The sequence below is a fragment of the Salmo trutta genome, chromosome 2, assembly GCF_901001165.1.
Source record: "Salmo trutta chromosome 2, fSalTru1.1, whole genome shotgun sequence".
In the NCBI taxonomy this organism is placed as follows: Eukaryota; Metazoa; Chordata; class Actinopteri; order Salmoniformes; family Salmonidae; genus Salmo; species Salmo trutta.
In genome coordinates, this window is record NC_042958.1 from 7,280,013 (window position 1) to 7,303,820 (window position 23,808).

At 41.4% G+C, this 23,808-nt stretch overlaps 2 long non-coding RNA genes across 2 annotated transcripts in view; one reads left to right on the forward strand and one right to left on the reverse strand.

Annotated features, from left to right (window-relative positions):
- The window catches only part of LOC115149546 (uncharacterized), a 26,119-nt gene extending 10,532 nt beyond the window's left edge, over positions 1-15,587 (forward strand). The window contains exons 3-4 of the long non-coding RNA XR_003866901.1: positions 11,401-11,454; positions 15,278-15,587. This is a non-coding gene — a long non-coding RNA (uncharacterized LOC115149546). The remainder of the gene's footprint in view (positions 1-11,400; positions 11,455-15,277) is intronic.
- LOC115149554 (uncharacterized) lies at positions 8,892-20,167 on the reverse strand. Its single transcript, XR_003866902.1, has 3 exons — positions 19,988-20,167; positions 11,365-11,448; positions 8,892-8,943 (listed from the first exon to the last, which is right to left on the reverse strand). It is a non-coding gene; the product is annotated as an uncharacterized LOC115149554 (long non-coding RNA).
- Positions 20,168-23,808: the final 3,641 nt, after the last annotated feature.

Genomic DNA, 23,808 nt, shown 5'->3' on the forward strand with positions numbered 1-23,808 from the left:
GTAAGACTTTCCTCTATCAATAATTATTCTGTTGGATATACTGTATGCATCCATTATCGTTTAAAAAAAATATATATATTATTTTGTATTTAACTAGGCAAGTCAGTTAAGAACAAATTCTTATTTACAATGATGGCCTACACCGGCCAAACCCGGACGACGCTGGACCAATTGTGAGCCGCCCTATGGGACTCCCAATCACAGCCGGTTGTGATACAGCTTGGATTCGAACCAGGGTGTCTGTAGTGACGCCTCTAGCACTGAGATGCAGTGTCTTAGACCACGGGATTAGTTGACCTGAAAGGTCTTTAAGTGAAGTTAACACTATACTCTGGAACCTGTCGTGTTGTAGGGTCTGGGCCTTCAAAGACCAGAACTGACTATAGCCATGGCTGTAATAAAAATACATGTATTGTACAAGACCTAATTGTAATGTACCAAATTAATTTACAATATGAAAATATTTCATGAGGATACACTTGTAGGTCACCTTCAATTTACTCTCAGGATAGTATTGTCTTTCCATAGGAAACACAGAACCATCTGGGCAGGATAACATAATGGGTGATGTAACGGCAGATGTGAAGTTTATCCTCATAACAATTTTCTTTATTTTAGCTAAACTCTAGTGATGGGGGCAAAAATCAATACAGTTCCATGTCACAATATCATTTTTTTAACCATATTGTATTGATATTTGACTCCCAAGTATCGATTAAAAAAAATATGTTTTTAAAAGTCTACGTAGCATTACCTAGCGCTATTCGGATGTACCTGCGCCAAAACTCCTGTATTTTTCATCCTAAAGCTTGGCCTCAATTTTCTTTTTAAATAGTGAGCCAATGTGTTTTCAGCACTTTTATTTCCATGACTGATCCCCCAGAAATTTGACATGCTCTGTCTTGTCTCTCTGCAGCAGACATACTATATAGTGAGCAATATGTTTGGAACATTAAATCGCAATAAAATCACATATAGAATCATGAGAATTGCAATACATATCATATCGGCACCTAAGTATTGTGATAATATCATATCATGAGGTCTCAATACCCAGTGGTCGTAAGCTCGTTTCACTGCACAAAATCACAGTGAAAATAGAATATTTAAAAAATCAAATTAATGTTAGACAATGTAATACTTTTCATATACATTTAACACTGAAATATTAAGGTCAAAACACCCCACTCGTGTAGCCCTATTGCAAAAGTTCAGTCAGCCATGATGGCATACGTTCAGCCAGCATTTTTTATTTCATCTTTATTTAACTAGGCAAGCCAGTTAAGAACAAATTCTTATTTTCAATGATGACCTAGGAACAGTGGGTTAACTGCCTGTTCAGGAGCAGAACAATAGATTTGTACCTTGTCAGCTCGGGGATTTGAACTTGCAACCTTTCGGTTACTAGTCCAACGCTCCAACCACTAGGTTACCCTGTCGCCCATTGATGGCATACGTTCACCCAACATTGATGGCATATGTTCAGCCAGCCATGAATATCTTCATAGAAGTATGTTGTCGTCTGTATTCAAGGCTGTCAACAAGACAGCCTTGTTCGAATACAGTGGTCTAAAATCTATGTACATCTAGGATAATGCAGATATGGAGACTAAATTGTAATGACACAGAAAAGGCTACAAGAGTTTTCAAGACAATGTATCGATACATATTTGGTCACCTTTAACGTTGTTGATGACAAGAATACAGATTTTCCCTACCTCATATTCTTAGTGTGGTCTTTGTTTTGTATATAACAGTGTTTCCCCTAGGACATATCCTGTCTTGTATAGTTTTAGGACACAAAAGATGCCAGAGAATTATTTAATATGAATATAAATATTAATGATATTATGGCTATTGGATGTCATATGCCTTATAAGTATTCAACGTTAAGGCTTCAGCCATACATTACATGGGGTAATCTGCAAATTATAATTAAAGATGCACTATGCAGAAATTGCGCCGCCATTTCCTGGTTGCTATAATTCTAATAGTTCACCTATTATGAAAAACAAGCACTGTACCAGAATCATTGTACCATCAAAACAGCTGAAATATCTTTTCCATAATGAAATGTTTATATTTTCAGCTGTTTGAAGCTGGTGTACAAAACCGAAAGTAAAAAACACAAAAAAGAAAAGTTACCTATTTCCACTTTAAGACCAACTGAAGATATCTTGCGGGGGGGGGGGGGGGGGGGCCTGCAACCCCCCAGGAAACTTTGGTGCCCCCCTGTAGGGGCACATTTACATTTTAGTAATTTAGCACCCCTGGGTTAGGAACCACTGAGTTATATGATGAAAGATTTTCCAATCAATGTTTGATTTAATTGAGATTTCAGCAGGCAGGTCATTACTTACGTAGATCATCCAGGCTGCATACAGTAGATCTCTCTGAGGTGAAACAGCTCAGCGGGCTCGTGCAGGAAGGTGAACATTGCCATTATCAAACTATAGCGGGTTCTGATGGGTGGCAATCAATCTCCTTCACAGTAACATTCTTAAAGAAAAGTAAATTATGTTTCCACAGTTTATGTTGTCTCCAGCTTGAGCAACCTGTTACTTTAAATTATATTATCAATTCAATCAACAAATGTTTTGTTTCATTTTTAATATCAGTAAAAGGAAAAGTGCATAACTCATTATACAGTGCCTTCAGAAAGTATTCATACTCCTTGACTTATTCCACATTTTGTTGTTTTACAGCCTGAATTCAAAATTGATTAAATATTTTTTTTTCTCTCACTCATCTACACAGAATACCCCATAATGACAAAGTGAAAATTTGTATAGCTAATTTACATAAGTATTCACAGTCAATACATGTTAGAATCACCTTTGACAGTTATTACAGCTGTGAGTCTTTCTGGGTCTTTCTGGGTAAGTCTAAGAGCTTTGCACACCTGGATTGTATAATATTTGCATTATTCTTTTTACATTTCTTTAAGCTCTGGCAAGTTGGTTGTTGATCATTGCTAGACAGTCATTTTTAAGTCTTGTCGTAGATTTATAAGCCGATTTAAGTCAAAACTGTAACTAGGCAACTCTGGAACATTCAATGTCGTCTTAGTAAGTAACTCCAGTGTATATTCGACCTTTTGTTTTAGGTGTGTTGTGTTGGATTTGCCCCAAATATAACATTTTGTATTCAGGACATAAAGTTAATTTCTTTGCCACATTTCTTTGCAGTTTTACTTTAGTGCCTTTATTGCAAACAAGATGCATGTTTTGGAATATTTTTATTCTGAATAAGGGTTTTTATAAGTCCCTGTCACGACTTCTGCCGAAGTCGGTCCCTCTCCTTGTTCAGGCGGCAGTCGACGTCACCGGCCTTCTAGCCATCGCCAATCCACTTTTCATTTTCCATTTGTTTTGTCTTTGTCTTACACACCTGGTTTCAACCCCCCAATTACTTGTTCATTATTTAACCCTCTGTTCCCCCATGTTTGTTTTGAGTAATTGATTATTGTATTGCGGTCCGTATTGTGTGGCCTTGTATTCACGATGTGTATTGTGATATATTTTGAGTAAAATTGCTTTCTTTACTCTTATCTGCTGTCCTGCGCCTGACTCATCTCACCAGCTACACACAGACGCTTTACAGTCCCTTTTTGTGGCAGCTGACCAGACCTGCCTTGTTGATAGTGCTGTTAAGAAGGTAAAGCAGTGCTTTATTATGGACAGACTTCTCCCCATCTTAGCTACTGTTGTATCAATATGTTTTGAGCATGGCAGTTTACAATCCAGGGTTACTCCAGGCAGTTTAGTCACCTCTACTTGCTCAATTTCCACATCATTTATTACAAGATTTAGTTGAGGTTTAGGATTTAGTGAATCATTTGTCTCAAATACAATGCTTTTAGTTTTAGAAATATTTAGGACTAATTTATTCCTTGCCACCCACTCTGAAACTAACTGCAGCTCTTTGTTAAGTGTTTCAGTCATTCCAGTCGCTGTAGTAGCTGACGTGTATTGTGTTTAGTCCTCGCATACATAGATGCACTGGCTTTACTCAAAGCCAGTGGCATGTCGTTAGTAAAGATTGAAAAAAGCAAGGGGCCTAGACAGCTGCCCTGGGGAATTCCTGATTCTACCTGGATTATGTTGGAAAGGCTTCCGTTAAAGAACACCCTCTGTTCTGTTAGACAGGTAACTCTTTATCCACAATATATTGTGGGGGGTTAAAGTCATAACACATACGTTCTTCCTGTAGCAGACTATGATCAATAATATAGAAAGCGGCACTGAAGTCTAACAAAACAGCCCCCACAATATTTTTTATCATAAATGTCTCTCATCCAATCATCAGTCATTTGTGTAAGTTCTGTGCTTGTTGAATGTCCTTCCCTATAGGCATACTGAAAGTCTTGTCAATTTGTTTACTGTAAAATAGCATTGTATCTGCTCAAACGCAATTTTTTCCAAAAGTTTACTAAGCGTTGGTAACAGGCTGGTTGGTTGGCTATTTGAGCCAGTAAAGGGGCCTTTACTATTCTTAGGTAGCGGAATTACTTTTGCTTCTCTCCAGGCCTGGGACACACACTTTCTAGTAGGCTTAAATTGAAAATATGGCAAATAGGAGTAGCAATATCATCCGCTATTATTCTTAGTCATTTTCCATCCAAGTTGTCAGACCCCGTTGGCTTGTCGTTGTTGATAGACAACAATAATTATTTCACCTCTTCCACAGTCACTTTACGGAATTCAAAATTACAATGCTTGTCTTTCATAATTTGGTCAGATATACTTGGATGTGTAGTGTTAGCTGCTGGCATGTCATGCCTAAGTTTGCTAATCTTGCCAATGAAAAAATCATTAAAGTAGTTGGCAATATCAGTGGGTTTTGGGATGAATGAGCCATCTGATTCAATGAGTTAGCTTTTTTCCAAAAATGTAATTTAAGGTGCTCAAGTTTTTTTACTATCATTCTTTATGTAATTTATCTTTGTTTCATAGTGTAGTTTATTCTTCTTTTTGTTCAGTTTAGTCACATGATTTCTCAATTTGCGATACGTTAGCCAATCGGTTGTGCAGCCAGACTTATTTGCCATTCCTTTATCCTCGTCCCTCTCAACCATACAATTTTTCAATTCCTCATCAATCCACGGGGATTTAACAGTTTTTTTAAGTTATTTTCTTAATAGGTGCATGCTTATTAGTAACTGCAATAAGCAATTTCATAAATGTGTCAGGTGCAGCATCTGTTTGCGCCTCATTACACACCACAGACCAACAAATATGCTTTACATCAACAACATAGGAATCACTACAAAACGTATTGTATGACCTCTTATGCACTATATTAGGCCCAGCCTTTGGAACTTTGTTTTTCCTAGATATGGCTACTATATTATGATCACTACATCCGATGGATCTGGATACTGCTTTCAAGCTAATTTCTGCAAATTTCTGCAGCATTAGTAAAGATGTGACCACGGCAGGTAGCCGTGTGGTTAGAGCATTGGGCCAGTAATCGAAAGGTTGCTGGATCGAATCCCCGAGCTCACAAGGTAAAAATCTGTCATTCTGCCCCTGAACAAGGTAGTTAACCCACTGTTCCCCGGTAGGCTGTCATTGTAAATAATAATTTGTTCTTAACTGACTTGCTTAGTTAAATAAAGGATAAATAAAATCAATATGTTGATGATTTCATTCCTGTACTGCTTTTAACTACCCTGGTCGGTTGACTGATAACCTGAACCAGGTTGCAGGCACTGGTTACAGTTAGAAGCTTTTTCTTGAGTTGGCAGCTTGATGAAAACGAGTCAATATTTAAATCTCCCAGAAAATATACCTCTCTGTTGATATCACATACATTATCAAGCATTTCACACATGTTATCCAGATACTGACTGTTAGCACTTGGTGGTCTATTGCAGCTTCCCACCAGAATGTGCTTTAGGTGAGGCAGATGAACCTGTAGCCATATTACTTCAACAATATTTGAGATCTTTACAGATCTAAGCTTTACAGGAATGTTGTTCTCAATATCAACAACAACCCTGGCATTTCTGTATTTTCTGTAAATGTTATAACCTTGTATTGCTACCAGTGTATTATCAAAGGTATTATCTAAGTGAGTTTCAGAGATAGTCATAATATGAATGTCATCTGTTACTAGCAAATTATTGATTTCATGAACCTTGTTTCTTAACCTCAACGGGATCAGTGTCACCCCGCGGGACGGTTGAGCTAACATAGGTTTTGATTAGCATGAGGTTGTAAGTAACAACAAAAAATCCCAGGACATAGACATATCTGATATGAGCAGAAAGTTATGTCTTGTTAATCTATCTGCACTGTCCAATTTACAGTAAAAGAATACAATGCTATTGTTTGATGAGAGTGCACAATTATGAACTTGAAAATTGGGCAGTCTTGATATAACATTTTGAACAGATATGCAATGGTTCATTGGATCAGTCTAAAACGTTGCACATACACTGCTGCCATCTAGTGGCCAAAATCTAAATTGCGCCTGGGCTGGAATAATACATTATGGCCTTTCTTTTGCATTTCAAAGATGATGGTTCTTTGTATTATCTTTTACCAGATCTAATGTGTTATTCTCCTACATTAATTTCACATTTCCACAGACTTCAAAGTGTTTCCTTTCAAATGGTATCAAGAATATGCATATCCTCAGTTCCTGAGCTACAGGCAGTTAGATTTGGGTATGTCATCTTAGGTGAGAATTGAAAAAAGGTCAGATCCTTAAGAGGCGTTAACGTGGGCTATTTTGAGAATTTTTCTACTGGGATGCTTACTGGTTTTCATTGCTTTACTGGGAAGCTATGCAGAGGTAGATATGTTCATGTTATTTATGTTAGTGCAGGGTGAGCTGCACACAGTGGACTTCCTACTAGAGCACACCGCCTTGGTGCTAACAGTATAAATCTGGTTCATAGGCACATCATTACTGCATACAAAAGCTGTAGGATCAGCAGAGGCATTCAGGGCAATTAGAGGGACATAAATTAGGTTACTTACGTTGTGTTTACCAACTTCCCTGGTATAATGTACATTTGCTGAAGCATCATGACAATTCAGCGTCACAATGGTAGGGATTAACTGAGCTGGGCTCAGGTCATTGATAAGTCATTGTCTCAACGCAGCCTTATAATGCTGTGAATGGATCCAGGAACCCAAATGATTTGGGTGGATCCCATCCTCCGTATAAAATGTGTTTTGTTTCCAAAAGGTATCAAAATTGTCAACAAAAGTTACACCCATTGTGCTGCAATAATCACGTAGCCAGTCGTGAAGAGAAAGAATCCTGCTAAAGCGTTCAATGCCACGATTCAGAGAGGGCACAGGGCCACGATATGGTGGGTCTTTTATTAGTGTCTAGCAGAGAGTCAATCAGCTCTTTAAAATCCAGTTTCAACTCTTCAGAGCTGCCCTTCATAATATCATTAAAACCCACATGGACTACGATACAATCGATTTCCATGTAACGACATAGTACATTCGGGAGCAGCTTAGTAATGTAATTTACTCGAGCTCCAGGATAGGACATTGTTTTTGCACCAGGAATGGTCACATTTCTTACCATGGAGCTGCCCAAAATCACGGCTGGCGAGCAGTACGAGGAAATCCACCCACTCCCACTCTTCACAGGATTCGGAGAACCCTTTATGGACGGGCGAGAGGCAGGATAACTTGAGCCCGTTGCTCCCTGCGCCTGGTGCAGGCCTCCGACAGATGGAGAAGCCCCGCTCGATCCAGGGCAGGGACGGAAGGTTGCTGACTTCGAAGTCGTAGGAGTAGGCACTGCGGCCGCAGACACAGGTACCCCCAGTGACGAGGGCGCAGGAAAATTAGGCTCCAGGACGGCGAAATGATTTGTTGTTTGTATCCGCTCCGGGCCTCTCGTTGGGAGTATAGACTGCTTTGTGGGAGGCCACTGTCTTCGGCTTCCACAGCTCGTGACATGCGACCATCGTTGATTGTCTTGCTCCTCTTGCTGTGCTCCTTCGACTCTGCTATCAGATGGGGAAGCTCCGGGCAACACCGGCCAGTCCGATAACGACAAACGACAAGGCGGAGATGCATCCAACAACCGCAAACGCCGTCCAGCCACCGGCATAGAAAAGGTAAACATTCCACTCTGCGTTTTCCCCAGTTTCTTACGTAGGTTTGTGACCTGCGTGATCAAGGAAGGCACCTCAAGCATATGATCCTCGGCAAGCAAACAATTGCCACATTGGAACTCAGAGTGATCCGGTTTATCCCGTAACAAAGTCTAGTAGTGTTCTTTCTTTTATTTAAGTGAATAGATTGAATTGGGGCCATTGTCAAGAGTGTGTGCCTACACTACAACCTTAGGGTGGAAGTTTACGATTCTTACCTGTTGTTGGTCACCCCTTGTTTGGTGGAACAGATCTCTACTGAGGATGAAATAGACAAATACTTCAGACCAACATCAGTCCTCTGACCAGCTATGTATTTTCTGATTTGTGCCTAGTGATGTGTCAATGATAGTTGTTAGGTATTCTAATGTTTATCTTCCTCTGCAGACTTCTTCTACCTTCAGGATGTCTGGCACATTGTCTATCTCCAGGCCTTCATCCCTCTTTATAAAGAGTGTTGTTCAGCCCTATATGGAGAGGGCCATAAAAAAATAGTCCTCCTCCCATCTTGTTTACATGTCATTGTTCCTTCCTTTTATCCTTGAGGACAAAGATAAACCTGTGAAATTGTTCTTGGATTCCTTCAACTGACCATGAGGCACTTCAACGTGCGTGACTGTCTGGGCCTCACCATCTGACATTGTAATAGCTGGGGCCTGTTTGCAAGGACTCACATAAATACATCTTGGCCATACATGAAAGAACACTTGTCACCTTCCTCAAGCAACTCATGTTAGACTCCATTTACCTTATGAGATGCCCTGGGATGCCCATGCCCTGGGATGCCCATGCCCTGAGATGCCCATCATGCCCTGGGAAATATAGAAAATATTGTTAATTTTACACATAATTACGTCAAATTTACTATCAGTGGCCCCTGATAGTAAAAACGGGTGGATTACGCCTCTGCTTCCACCATGACAGATACCATTAGGGCTGGGCGATATGGCAAATAAATTATCACGATATCTATATATTTTTTCATTCGATAACGATAATTATCACGATATTAATCAAATCATGTTTAAAAGGTGCATGTCTGCTTTAAACTCAAGAATGCCTGAAAAAAACGTGGTTAGAGCGTTGGGCCAGTAACCAAAAGGTTGCTAGATCAAATCCCCGAGCTGTCAAGGTACAAATCTAGGTCTTTCTACCCCTGAACAAGGCAGTTAACCCACTGTTCCCCGATAGGCCGTCATTGTAAATGAGTTGTTCTTAACTGACTTGCTTAGTTAAATAAAGGTAACTTTTTTTTTTAATTATGTGAGCTACACATAAAATTATACTTGGAAGGAAAATTGTTCCATGTTTGCGGCCAGGTAGCACGTACCTGGGGTCACTTAAATTGTAACCTTCCCTTTCGACTGCTAATTGGTAGCATGTCCTTAGCAATGTAATGCATAATAGCATTTGTGTTGCCTTTGTCTTTTCAATGTTTGCTTGTAGGGCATAAACGCTGTCAGTGTTGACTGCTTCGGGCAAACATCCCTAGATTGGCTGGTGCTTGAGGGGCGTTTATCAATACCGTGGCGCAAACTCAAACTTCCTGCATGTTCCAAAGAGTGATTTTGCTTCAGATGTTGAAAAATGTTTGTTGTATTACCAGACTTGGTAGCCACCTGTCTACGGCACAATTTGCACCGAACATTGCTCTGCTCTTTGTCGGACTTCAAAAAGCCAAACCACTTCCAAATTACTGAAACAGTTTAACCCTTTTTATCAATAATTTCTTTGTTGGAAGCTGCTCCTTCTCCATGGCTATCACTGCCACTGTTTTTGCCTACATCACTAATTTTTCATGGTTAATAGTGGCTACTCCATCACTCGAGGTGCTAAGTGGTTTTTAGTGGGCGTATACCCTCTCCACGTGCATATTGTCACTTCTCCACACGTTCCTGCTGCGTCACAGAGGTGAAATGGACTGCTGTACCTAATTATTCTATATCGACATTATCGAAAATGAATCTAAAAGTTTTTATACCATTATTGAGTGAAGTAATTACCTCAATAATTATTGATATTGATTTATTGCCCAGCCCTAGATTACCATTCACCCTCAAAAGACAATATCCCATTAAAACCTTGTTAAATAGCCTTTTATATAGTTTTTCTCTTTATTAGCATCCTCTGATTAATGTATGCATTAACTCAATCTTGGTTACAACACTGATATTAACAAGTTATAGATGATCATTCTGTCTCTGGAGAAAGGTGGGGACGTGCTAAATAACTTACAAGCGTAGATAAATCTGGACATTCAAATAGTTTAAATTGGGCCAAAGTCAACATTATCCGGCCATATGACAATAGATAACATATTTTATAAAGTAATATAACTGTATGTAACTGCTTCCTGGGTAATGTAATAATACATTATGATGAGTAACTATTTGACATTTTTGATAAGGAAATAAAAAAAAATTTGGGGGGGGGGGGTTCGATTGACAACTACCCAGATAAGTGCAACAGACATTGTGACTGAGACACGGTGGCTGTGGTAAGACATTAGGGAAAGTGTGGAGCTGTCTACAAATGGATAATGTAGTGGTTGACACAGCTGGAAAAGAACTTATACACTTTTAGAAAAAAAGGTATTATCTATAACTTAAAATGATTATTCGACTGGCCCCATATGAGAACCCTTTGGGTAACCTTCTTTTTCCCAGGTAGAACCCTTTTGGGTTTCATGTGGAACTGTTTTCACAGAGGGTTCTATGTGGAACCAAAAATGGTTATCCTATGGGGACTGCCGAAGAACCCCTTTGGAACCCTTTTTTCTAACTGTACCTTTTTCTTAGAGTGCTCTGTATCGTCTTCTGTAAACCATAAAAGCCATTTTGACAACTTCACACCTTGCACCTAGCACATACCAGTCTGTGTCCCTCAATGATTTGTTAAGGGTCCCATTCCCAGCTGTCTTGTGTGCGTGTGTGGAGGGCATTTGTGTCTTGCTTAATACACTTGATCAAATGTTCACTTACACTTATGGAAGGGGGTAAAGGGATTGTCCACCCAAATTAGGTTTCCTTAACTGGCAAGCAGTGTATGGACAAGGTAAAACCATGCTTTGGTTTTATTTAACTAGCCATTGTCTCAAAATGCATTTCTGGCCCAAAATGCAAGTAAATAACCCCGATACTAGGAAACCAATATGTACATTTGTAATTTGGGTGAACTATCCCTTTTTGGATTTATTTGAGCCTTGCTTGATGTACTTGAACACATGGACTCACCTTAAACTATTCTCCTGTTATCCTTTGTCTCCATAGAATGACAACTGGCTGAGATCTCTTTCCTAACCAAGGCACGTGGGATCCCTGAGGGTGAGTGAAAAAGGAGAGGATGTATAGTTGGCTAGCGTAGTGATGCAGGGGTAGCCTCCAATCCACACCAGGGTGCTGTGTGGGCTCTTAAAATGAGTTCCAACAAAATAATATATTGGCTAAGCATTTTTATCTCACTGAGACTTTCACCAGATTGAAAAACAAACAGAATTTATTGAGGTACTATTCAGTATGCACTATTGCTTTCTAGAAGCATAGATCATTCCTCAGATATCATATGAAGATACTTTTGGCAATGTAGTGTATGTGGACACCTGCTCATTGAACATCTCATTCCAAAATCATTAATACGGAGTTGGTCCCCCCTTTGCTGCTAAAACAGCCTCAACTCTTCTGGGAAGGCTTTCGACTAGACGTTGAAACATTGCTGCGTGGACTTGTTTCCATTCAGCCACGAGCATTAGTGAGGTCGTGCACTGATGTTGGGCGATTAGGCCTGGATTGCAGTCGGCGTTCCAATTCATCCCTAAGGTGTTTGTTGGGGTTGACGTCAGGGCTCTGTGCAGGTCAGTCAAGTTCTTCCACACCGATCTCGACAAAGCATTTCTGTATGGACCTCGCTTTCTGCAGAAACTGGAAAGGGCCTTCCCCAAACTGTTGCCACAAATTTGGAAGCACAGAATCGTCTAGAATGTATGCTGTAGAGTTACGATTTCCCTTCACTGGAACTAAGGGGCTTAGCCCGAACCATGAAAACATCCCCAGACCATTATTCCTCCTCCACCAAATGTTTCAGTTGGCACTATGCATTGGGGCAGGTAGCGTTCTCCTGGCATCCGCCAAACCCATATTTGTCCTTCGGACGGCCAGATGGTGAAGCGTGATTCATCACTCCACAGAATGTGTTTCCACTTCTCCAGAGTCCAATGGCGGCTAGCTTTACACCACTACAGCTGACGCTTGGCGATGCACATGGTGATCTTAGGCTTGTGTGCGGCTGCTCGGCCATGGAAACCTATTTCATTAAGTTCCCGACGAACAGTTCTTGTGCTGACGTTGCTTCCAGAAGCAGTTTGGAACTCGGTAGTGAGTGTTGCAACCGAGAACAGACAATATTTTACACGCCACGCACTTCAAGCACTCGGCGGTCCCATTCTGAGCACACACCCTTGTGGGGCCCCTGTGTTGACGATTAGCGAAGTGGAGGTGTTGTTTCCTACCTTCACCACCTGGGGTGGCCCGTCAGGAAGCCTAGGACCCAGTTGCCCAGAGCTTAATGATGAGCTTGGAGGGTACTATGGTGTTGAATGCTGAGCTATAGTCAATGAACAGCATTCTTACATAGGAATTCCTCATCTAGATATTCTTAGGTAGCAGAAATACTTTTGCTTCCCTCCAGGCCTGGGACACACACTTTCTAGTAGGCTTAAATTGAAAATATTGCAAATAGGAGTGGCAATATCATCCTCTATTATTCTTAGTCATTTTCCATCCAAGTTGTCAGACCCCGGTGGCTTGTCGTTGTTGATAGACAACAATCATTTGTTCACCTCTTCCACACTCACTTTACGGAATTCAAAATTACAATGCTTGTCTTTCATAATTTGGTCAGATATACTTGGATGTGTAGTGTTAGCGTTTGTTGCTGGCATGTCATGCCTAAGTTTGCTAATCTTGCCAATGAAAAAATCATTAAATTTGGCAATATCAGTCGGATTTGTGATGAATGAGCCATCTGATGGTGGTCTATAGCAGCTTCCCACAAGAATGGGCTTTAAGTGAGGCAGATGAACCTGTAGCCATATTACTTCAACAGTATTTAACATGAGATCCTCTCTAATATTTACAGGAATGTGGTTCTGAATATTAACAGCAACACCTCCACCATTGGCATTTCTGTCTTTTCTGAAAATGTTATAACCTTGTATTACTACCACTGTATCTTCAAAGGTATTGTCTAGGTGAGTTTCAGAGATAGTCAGAATATGAATGTCATCTGTTACTAGCAAATTATTGATTTCACGAACCTTGTTTCTTAAGCTACATATGTTAACGTGGGCTATTTTGAGCACTTTTCTTCTGGGATGCTTACTTGTTTTCATTGCTTTACTGGGAAGCTTAGCAGAAGTAGATATTCTCATGTTATTTATGTTAGTGCAGGGTGAGCTGCACACAGTGGACTTCCTACTAGAGCACACCGCCTTAGTGCTAACAGTATAAATCTGGTTCATAGGCACATCATTACTGCATACAAAAGCTGTAGGATCAGCAGAGGCATTCAGGGCCGTTAGAGGGACATAAATTAGGCTACTTACATTGTGTTTACCAACTTCCCTGGTATAATGTACATTTGCTGAAGCATCATGACAATTCAGCGTCACAATGGTAGGGATTAACTGAGCTAGGCTTGGGGCATTGATAAGTAATTGTCTCAACACAGCCTTATAATGCTGTGAAAGGATCCAGGAACCTAAATGATTTGGGTGTATCCCATCCTCCATATAAAACGTTTTTTGTTTCTAAAAGATATCGACATTTTCAACAAAAGTTACACCCAATGAGCTGCAATAATCACATAGCCTGTTGTGAAGAGAAAGAATCCTGCTAAAGCGTTCAATGCCACGATTCAGAGAAAGCACAGGGGAGCATTGCTGGGGAGTTTCTCCCATTATTTTCTGCAAATTCTCTCAAGCTCTGTCAGGTTGGATAGGGAGCGTCGCTGCACAGCTATTTTCAGGTCTCTCCAGAAATGTTTGTTCAAGTCCGGGCTCTGGCTGGGCCACTCAAGGACATTCAGAGACTTGTCCTGAAGCCACTCCTGCTTTGTCTTGGCTGTGTGCTTTGGGTCATTGTCCTGTTGGAAGATGAACCTTTGCGTCCGGTCTGAGGTCCTGAGCGCTCTGAAAAACATCCCCATAGCATGATGCTGCCACCACTATTCTTAATCGTAGGGATGGTGCCAGGTTTCCTCCAGACGTGACGCTTGGCATTCGGGACAAAGAGTTCAATCTTGGTTTCATCATACCAGAGAATCTTGTTTCTCATGGCCTGAGAGTCCTTTAGGTGCCTTTTGGCAAACTCCAAGCGGGCTATCATGAGCCTTTTACTGAGGAGTGGCTTCCGTTTGGCCACTGTACCATAAAGGCCTGATTGGTGGAGTTCTGCAGAGATAGTTGTCCTTCTGGAAGGTTCTCCCATCTCCACAGATGAACTCTGGAGCTCTGTCAGAGTGACCATCGGGTTCTTGGTCACCTCCCTGATCAAGGCCTTTGTCCCCCGATTGCTCACTTCTTCCATTTAAGAATAATGGAAGCCACTTTGTTCTTGGGGACTTTCAATGCTGCAAAAATGTTTGGTACCCTTCCCCAGATCTGTGCTTCGACACCATCCTGTATCAGAGCTCTACGGACAATTCCTTCAACCTCATGGCCTGGTTTTTGCTTTGACATGCACTGTTAACTGTGGGACCTTATATAAACAGGTGTGTGCCTTTCCAAGCCATGTCCAATCAATTCGTAGTAACATCTCAAGGATGATCAATGGAGACAGGACGCACCTTAGCTCAATTTTGAGTCTCATAGCAAAAGCTCTGAATACTTATGTAAATGATATATTTCTGTTTTTATTTTTAATACATTTGCAAACATTTCTAAAAACCTGTTCTCACATTGTCATTATGGGATACTGTGTGTAGATTGATGAGAATTATTTTTTTAATCCATTTTAGAATAAGGCTGTAACATAACAAAATGTGGGAAAAGGGAAGGGGTCTGAATACTTTCCAAATGCACTGTACTTCTGTAATTGAGCTGTTCTTGTCAATTAATGTTCTGTATTATGTCATGTTTCATGTGGACCCCAGGAAGAGGAGCTGCTGCTTTTGCAACAGCTAATGGGGATCCTAATAAAATACCAAATATGTCTGAAGAAAACCAGGCACATCTCGTCACCCGTCTAACACCACACCTACCGTGAAGCACGGTGGTGGCAGCATCATGCAATGGGGATTATTTTCAGCAGCAGGGACTGAGAGATTGGTATGGATAAAGGGGCCAATGAATGGTGCCAAAAACAGGAAAATCCTTAATGAGAACCTGCTTCAGAGGGCAAACGACTTTAGACTGGGGGCGAAGATTTACGTTCCAACGGGACAATGACTCCAAGCATACAGTCAAAGCAATGACGGAATGGCTTCAGAACAAGAAAGTCCTTGAGTGGCCCAGCCAAAGCCCAGACTTGAATTCCATTGAAAATCTGTGGAAAGACTTGAAGATTGCTTTTTACCGCCACTCCCCATCTAACTTAACAGAGCTTGAGAAAACCTGCGATCCAGATGTGCAAAGCTGATACAGACATACCAAAGATGTCTCAAAGCTGTAAATGCCGCCAAAGGTGCTTCTACAAAGTATTGACTCAAGGGTGATAGTTCTATTTTTCATTTTCAATACATTTGCAAACATTTCTAAACACCTTGTCATTATGGGGTATTCTGTGTAGATGGGTGAGAAGAAAAAAAATATTGAATCCATTTTGAATTCAGGCTGTAACACAACAAAATGTGAAATAAGTCAAAGGGTATGAATACTTTCTGAAGGCACTGTATACATCGAAAAGTAATATACTTCCTAAAAATACTATTTAAAATTGAATTAAAATAGCTAATTGTTTTGCTTTTAGTTAGAATAAAGTGTAAACTATATTGTGTTTTAATCCTACGGAATAAAGATACTTGAAGCATAATAGAGTAGCTTACTGCATGTGATATGACAATGGTGTCTACTGCTTAATGTACGTTAGATCCAAGTCGTGTTCATAATTTCTCCCAGGTTGAACTAATACACTATTACCAGATTGCCCAAACATGGTTAGTTGGATTCCTAGGTATTCATAGGGAATGAGTGGGTTTCATGGTCTGTGTCTCAAAGATTGAGAAAATAAAGCCTTGATTTTACATGCTTTCACTTCAATGTTTATGTTATCTCTTTTGTGTTTTTAATTCAATATACAAAATAGTGTATGTTATCAGTTGAAGACATTCAGTTGTACAACTGGCTGGGTATCCCCCTTTCCCTATCTTAATGCTTACACAATGCATGAGTTCTGATAAGTTACCAGTAGTGGCATGAGAAGCCAGTAAAGAGGTGGGTAATGGTACAGCTTATTTTCTACCTTCCCCAAGTGGACAACATTGGAAGAACAGGGCTCCGGGCAGCCGAGCGGAAATGGAGGAAAACTCGCCTCCCTGCGGACCTGGTATCCTTTCACTCCCTCCTCTCTACATTTTCCTCTTCTGTCTCTGCTGCTAAAGCCACTTTCTACCACTCTAAATTCCAAGCATCTGCCTCTAACCCTAGGAAGCTTTTTGCTACCTTCTCCTCCCTCCTGAATCCTCCTCCCCCTCCCCCACCCCCCCCTCCTCCCTCACTGCGGATCACTTCGTCAACCATTTTGAAAAGAAGGTTGACGACATGAAATCTCGCGTCTTGTGACGGCCGGCCGCCCAACAACCTGCCCACTTGACCCTATCCCCTCCTCTCTTCTCCAGACCATTTCCGGAGACCTTCTCCCCTACCTCACCTCGCTCATCAACTCATCCTTGACCGCTGGCTACGTCCCTTCCGTCTTCAAGAGAGCGAGAGTTGCACCCCTTCTGAAAAAACCTACACTCGATCCCTCCGATGTCAACAACTACAGACCAGTATCCCTTCTTTCTTTTCTCTCCAAAACTCTTGAACGTGCCGTCCTTGGCCAGCTCTCCTGCTATCTCTCTCAGAACGACCTTCTTGATCCTAATCAGTCAGGTTTCAAGACTGGGCATTCAACTGAGACTGCTCTTCTCTGTGTCACGGAGGCTCTCCGCACTGCTAAAGCTAACTCTCTCTCCTCTGCTCTCATCCTTCTAGACCTATCTGCTGCCTTTGATACTGTGAACCATCAGATCCTCCTCTCCACCCTCTCCGAGCTGGGCATCTCCGGCGCGGCCCACGCTTGGATTGCGTCCTACCTGACAGGTCGCTCCTACCAGGTGGCGTGGCGAGAATCTGTCTCCGCACCACGTGCTCTCACCACTGGTGTCCCCCAGGGCTCTGTTCTAGGCCCTCTCCTATTCTCGCTATACACCAAGTCACTTGGCTCTGTCATATCCTCACACGGTCTCTCCTATCATTGCTATGCAGACGACACACAATTAATCTTCTCCTTTCCCCCTTCTGACAACCAGGTGGCGAATCGCATCTCTGCATGTCTGGCAGACATATCAGTGTGGATGACGGATCACCACCTCAAGCTGAACCTCGGCAAGACGGAGCTGCTCTTCCTCCCGGGGAAGGACTGCCCGTTCCATGATCTCGCCATCACGGTTGACAACTCCCTTGTGTCCTCCTCCCAGAGTGCTAAGAACCTTGGCGTGATCCTGGACAACACCCTGTCGTTCTCCACTAACATCAAGGCGGTGACCCGATCCTGTAGGTTCATGCTCTACAACATTCGCAGAGTACGACCCTGCCTCACACAGGAAGCGGCGCAGGTCCTAATCTAGGCACTTGTCATCTCCCGTCTGGATTACTGCAACTCGCTATTGGCTGGGCTCCCTGCCTGTGCCATCAAACCCCTACAACTCATCCAGAACGCCGCAGCCCGTCTGGTGTTCAACCTTCCCAAGTTCTCTCACGTCACCCCGCTCCTCCGCTCTCTCCACTGGCTTCCAGTTGAAGCTCGCATCCGCTACAAGACCATGGTGCTTGCCTACGGAGCTGTGAGGGGAACGACACCTCCGTACCTTCAGGCTCTGATCAGTCCCTACACCCAAACAAGGGCACTGCGTTCATCCACCTCTGGCCTGCTCGCCTCCCTACCTCTGAGGAAGCACAGTTTCCGCTCAGCCCAATCAAAACTGTTCGCTGCTCTGGCACCCCAATGGTGGAACAAGCTCCCTCACGATGCCAGGACAGCGGAGTCAACCACCACCTTCCGGAGACACCTGAAACCCCACCTCTTTAAGGAATACCTGGGATAGGATAAAGTAATCCTTCTAACCCCCCCCCTTTAAAAGATTTAGATGCACTATTGTAAAGTGGTTGTTCTACTGGATATTATAGGTGAATGCACCAATTTGTAAGTCGCTCTGGATAAGAGCGTCTGCTAAATGACTTAAATGTTAAATGTTAAATGTTAAGTACTCAGGAGGTCGCACAGTTTTCAGCTTACTGTAGGCGGGGGAAACAAGAAAGGGAAAGTGGGATACCTAGTCAGTTGTCCAACTGAATGTATTCAACTGAAATGTGTCTTCTGCATTTAACCCAACTCCTCTGAATCAGAGAGGTGCGGGGGCCTGCCTTAATTGACATCCACGTCTTCGGCACCCTGAGAACAGTGGGTTTAATGCCTTGCTCAGGGGCAGAACGACAGATTTTTACCTTGTCAGCTCGGAAGTGTAAGCTAATTGTTTCCTTTTTTTTATTTCATTTTGAATTACAGGTAAATAAAACATTTTACCGTCTGCAATAATATTTGGTTGATCAGTACAGTAATGTAATTAATTCCAAATATTAATAAAGCAGAAAACTGTTTCAGTAGCCTACATGTCTCATCAATATTTGTGCATTGATGTGACCCACAAAATGAAAACATGTATGGTGTCTTTATACAGTAAGATATGTAGCCATGACCTCTTGCTTAGGTTAGTTGTCCATCATTTATAATTATAAACCTCCCATTGACATTGACACACCTAAAACATTTGGCCTTTATGTTGTAATAGACATCATGTGTTTGAAAGGGTAGCAGGGCTCTTCTGAGACACTTGTTTCATGCTTTGACACTCCCTCCAGTGTTATGGCAAGGTACAGCAATTATTTTTATTTTACAAGGCAAGTCAGGTAAGAACAAATTCTTATTTACAATGATGGCCTACACCGGCCAAACCCGGACGACGCTGGGCCAATTGTGCGCCGCCCTATGGGACTCCCAATCACGGCCGGTTGTGATACAGCCTGGAATCTTACCAGGGTGTCTGTAGTGACGTCTCAAGCACTGAGATGCAGTGCCTTAGACCGCTGCGCCACTCGGGAGAATTCACTTTGATATTTCTGCAGTGACGCATGGGAGGGAAGTAGCCCAGGTTTGGGCTAATTTTACAGTGGTAATAATTACATTGACCTCTCAGACTGAAGTGAATCCCTTGCAAGTAGAACTGGTGTTTTGCATGCAGCAAAGCAAGCACAAATTCAAAGGATCAATGCAAATAGGAGACGCGTGCACACACACAACCGTCAAAATATGCTAATGCATTTGACAGAATTGATGAATTCCCCAGCCCCATACCTCAACTGGTGGTGGAGCTGCAGGTTTTAATGAATTATCCTTTAGGATTGTTTAATGTGCTAGTTAAGATTCAGCTTCATCCTAGTACTGTATCAAAGCACCACAGCATTTTCAATTTAACTGCTTTTGATTATTGGCAGAAAAATAACAGCTTCTACATTTATGTTATAAAATCTGAGAGAAAAAATGTAATCTGATGTCTGAATCCTAAAATATTCTAAACAATTGAGTATAGATAAGGGCACCTTACCTCCAGTGGCTAACGAGAGCAGCCTAGCTTGTTCTGAGTAGCCTACTTCCTGTGGAGAAGTATTTTTATTTGCTGTAGAGGAGCCTGCTAATAATAGGACCTGATTCACGTCACGTCTGCAAGTAAAGCCAGTAATCAAACACTCCCATGAAAGTCCACAATTCCTCATAATATGGTAAATACACGCAGAACCTGCTACAATGTTATTTGTTTAACATTATGTTTAGACTTTTCAAAGTGCAGGTTATTCATTCAAAATCTGTGCTAAATAGTATCCTAATTAGTCAATGCAATTTGTGCGGTTTCACTAATTTCAACATCAATAAACTAAGTCATAAAGAAATTATATTCAAAGAATTGTATTCATTTATTTATTTCCAGATCAGCTTTATCCTTGTCTGACCAAGTAGAGAGATGTACTTTGTGAGTGGACACAGTACAGATATTACAGTATACCCTCTAACATTTTGGGGATGTATCTGTCACAAGGATTGTGTAAGTAAATAAATAACATGTCCAAAATGCTTTATTGTTGTGAGTAGTGTAGGCCTATATTGTTTATGCTTGTCCAATTCATTGAAAGTTATTAAGAATATATGATTAGCCATCTGATTAGGGAAGGTATTTTGTAATTAATGTGGCTATATTTTGTTACCTGAAGAATGCAGAAATCCAACATGTCCTGAACAATCCTTTCCTTCGAAATCACGATGTGTTGACAGATACTGTGCTCAGAGTAGTGCCCTCTCTTTATAAAGAGCACCGGTGTCACTTTTAGTGCTGGTATCTCATGAATCCCACTGCCTCAGTTATTGCAGTTGAGTGACTCTGATTTTATTCATTATTGCTTACAGTTTACAGAAAAACTGATGAAATGCAAAATTTACATAATACAAAATTGCATAGAAAATAGTGTGTGTATGCCAAAGGTAGAATGTGGGATGTTTAGAATAATGAGGTGTAGGCCTAGCTGTTGCTGTCTCACAAATTGATGGATTGTGAGGTGTAACCTTAGCTGGGACGTTCCACAATCTTTATCGATGGTGCCAATAATTTTGTGCCTGACTATGTGTAGGAGGTGTCTTTAATAATGGGGGTGTAGCTGTTGCTGTCTCTCAACTGGATGGTTTGTGAGGTGTAACCTTAACTCTTAACTCTTGTCTTATTTACATCACATTGTTTCCCTTCCTTTGTCCTTCAGTACAAATATAACCCAGTGAAATTCCTGCTGAGTGCCTTTCTCTGATTGAGGTGAACAGTTTGTGAAGTACATTGATATCTGATCTAGATTAGGTTTTATCAGAGATTAATCCTACCACCTGCCTGATTGTCCAGGTCATGGAAATGAAACTCTTTCTGAGAAGCATTCACTACAAGCGAAGAAACTTGGGGGAATGACAAGTAGCTGAGAATAGGAATGTCGATGCTGATCTTGAATTAATTTGGGGTAATAGGTCGTTTTCAATAACATGTCACAGTAAGATGTAGAGCGTTCGATTTGCCTGCTCAAAATGTTTAGAATTACAGGAAATTAGCTTTTAAAATGGGAAAATATTCTCTCAGCTTCATGTCAAAATGTGTAGCATAGCAGGGGGGCTTGCTCGAACCTTGCGGTGGGCCTCGTGAAACGCCACGGTCTCCGATGACTAAATTAGGGTAGATAACATTAGCTAGCATTTACATTTACGAAAAACGTAATGTTACATACATGGCTACCGATAGGTAACGCACAAAGACAGCTCACAGTGAGTGAATATATATTTTTTGGGCATAACTTAAATTCGTTACTGTCATCTCTGCAGACCACGACTAACGTCCGATAACTATACAACGTCTTGAGTGGCACCTTTCGAAACCCACGTTTCTCATTGGTTCCTTTTGAAACTCCCACTCCATTCAAAACCCCCACTTTTCCTGAGGGATGTAGTGCTCTCAGTGTTGCCAACTTAGCGACTTTGTCGCTATATTTAGCGAGTATTCAGACCCCTCTAGCGACACATTTTCAAAAAAGCGACTAGCGACAAATCTAGCGACTTTTTCTGGTGTTACTGGAGACTTTTGGAGACTGACGTGAAAGCACGTATCGTTCTTAGTCTTCTCAACGAGCAGCGGGTGCTGCCGTGGGCCCCACCCCCGTCCCAAAGCACACACAGGCGGCCCAGTCCTCGCGCAGCAGTCCCTCCCAGCTGCAGTCAGAGCAGGAGATGTTCACCCCTCCGCGTCCAGACTGCAAATGAATCGCGCATGCGGGAAGCCGCCACTGTAAATGTAAAAAAAAACACAAATAAAAAAATTTAATTAAAAATAAGTTACTCCGCCAGAGTGTCTCTTTTGGATCACTTTTGCCGGTCCCAAGCCCGGGTAAAGGAGGAGGGTTGGAATTGTGACAGAAGAAAGTCCATTTGTAGTTGTAAACATATTTAGGGTGTTTTTTACTCACTTTTTGTCTCTCCTACAGCATCCATCACATTTACATGCACATGGCCAATTATGCAAATTAGGTGATGATATCATTTAGCGACTTTTAGGACAGCCAATAGCTACTTTCCTTACTGGGGAGTTGGCAACACTGAATGCTCTGGGTTAAAGAGACCCACATCTCCGCGAAAAGAGTTTTCAAGGGATTGTTAACTATTTGGTTGTAATATCATAACTCCTTGAAGAGCCTAGTCAGACCTATAGATTTCAGATTATTCCATGCAAAATAATTGCGCACATTGAGCTCTAACATCAGAGTTATACAGCAAGTAACTGCATGATATTCGTGATGAGTAAACATCAATGAACATGTAATTTCAGATACGTGGGGTAGCCTCAGGATATCTCTCAATATTGGCCGTCATGAATTGGATATTTGAGTGATATAAAAAGTTAACTATACATGACAACTATGAGTGGTTTTGCTAAATTTCCCATCTTTTGTCGGCTCTGCCTGTCAAGCAGCAGAAGGGCGCATTTGCAGTGGTAACGTTACTGTTAGCTGATGTTTACTTTGGAAGCTACCGGTAGAAACTTTGTACAGTTGGCTAATAGTGGTAAGTGGACCTAATGTAGACCTACCTAGCTAAGTTAGCTAAAATGTTCCCCTTTTCAACATTGTTTTTAAGAGTGTTTAATTACGATTGCCGCTGACAGACATGGAATAAGGCTACATTGTTTGATGGATCACATTAAATTGGCCATCTATCTAAAAGATCACCGTCGGTATGGTTTAGCTAACAAGCCAACTTTCAGGGGATAAACTTGCCATCTATAGTGGTGATGATAGTAGTCCGACAACTTTACCAGGACGAGGACTTGCCGATGTCAAGCTATTTCCCAAATCCTATAATCTCTGATGAAGCAAACTAAATTATGTTTGCTTAGCTTCACGTATCTGAAATTACATGATAATTAATGTCAACTGATCATGAATAGCATATAGCTACTTGCTGTATAACTCTGATGGAGATACATTTGCGTAATTGTTTTGCATGGAATAATCGGAAATTTGTAGTTCTGACTATGCTCAATAGATGAGGAGATTATAACCAAATAGTTCTAACATTTATTTAACAATCCCTTGAAAACGGCCAACCTGGTCTTAGAGCATTTCGTATTATTCTGTACATAAATCCGAGACACTCAATTTAGTATGATATGTTATGTTTGGCATGGTTACATACAGTGGCGATTTTAGCATGTACATCTTGGTGGGGCAAAAAATAATAATTATGTGGGATGCATGCCAGCAAAGCCACTACACAACACTAAACAATACATTAATTGCACTATAACTGTGACAAACGGTGCCCACAAACTGTTAGGTCCTAGATAAAGCT